This window comes from Bison bison, unplaced genomic scaffold (genome assembly GCF_000754665.1).
Source record: "Bison bison bison isolate TAMUID 2011002044 unplaced genomic scaffold, Bison_UMD1.0 scf7180017864461, whole genome shotgun sequence".
NCBI classification, from domain to species: Eukaryota; Metazoa; Chordata; class Mammalia; order Artiodactyla; family Bovidae; genus Bison; species Bison bison.
Genome location: NW_011495023.1, coordinates 17,721,215 through 17,721,611, shown reverse-complemented (window position 1 = coordinate 17,721,611; position 397 = coordinate 17,721,215). Strand labels below are relative to the sequence as shown.

Here is a 397-nt window from a genome sequence, read left to right as displayed (position 1 = left end):
AAGGTCTGTCTAGTCAAGGCTATGGTTTTTCCTGTGGTCATGTATGGATGTGAGAGTTGGACTGGGAAGAAGGCTGAGTGCCGAAGAATTGATGCTTTTGAACTGTGGTGTTGGAGAAGACTCTTGAGAGTCCCTTGGACTGCAAGGAGATCCAGCCAGTCCATTCTGAAGGAGATCAGCCCTGGGATTTCTTTGGAAGGAATAATGCTAAAGCTGAAACTCCAGTACTTTGGCCACCTCATGGGAAGAGCTAACTCATTGGAAAATACTCTGATGCTGGGAGGGATTGGGGGCAGGAGGAGAAGGGGATGACAGAGGATGAGATGGCTGGATGGCATCACTGACTCGATGGACGTGAGTCTGAGTGAACTCCGGGAGTTGGTGATGGACAGGGAGG

The 397-nt window shown here is 50.1% G+C and overlaps 1 protein-coding gene across 2 annotated transcripts in view; it reads left to right on the top strand.

Annotated features, from left to right (window-relative positions):
- MTPAP (mitochondrial poly(A) polymerase) overlaps positions 1-397 on the top strand; it is a 30,560-nt gene that overhangs the window by 376 nt on the left and 29,787 nt on the right. The window lies entirely within an intron of this gene.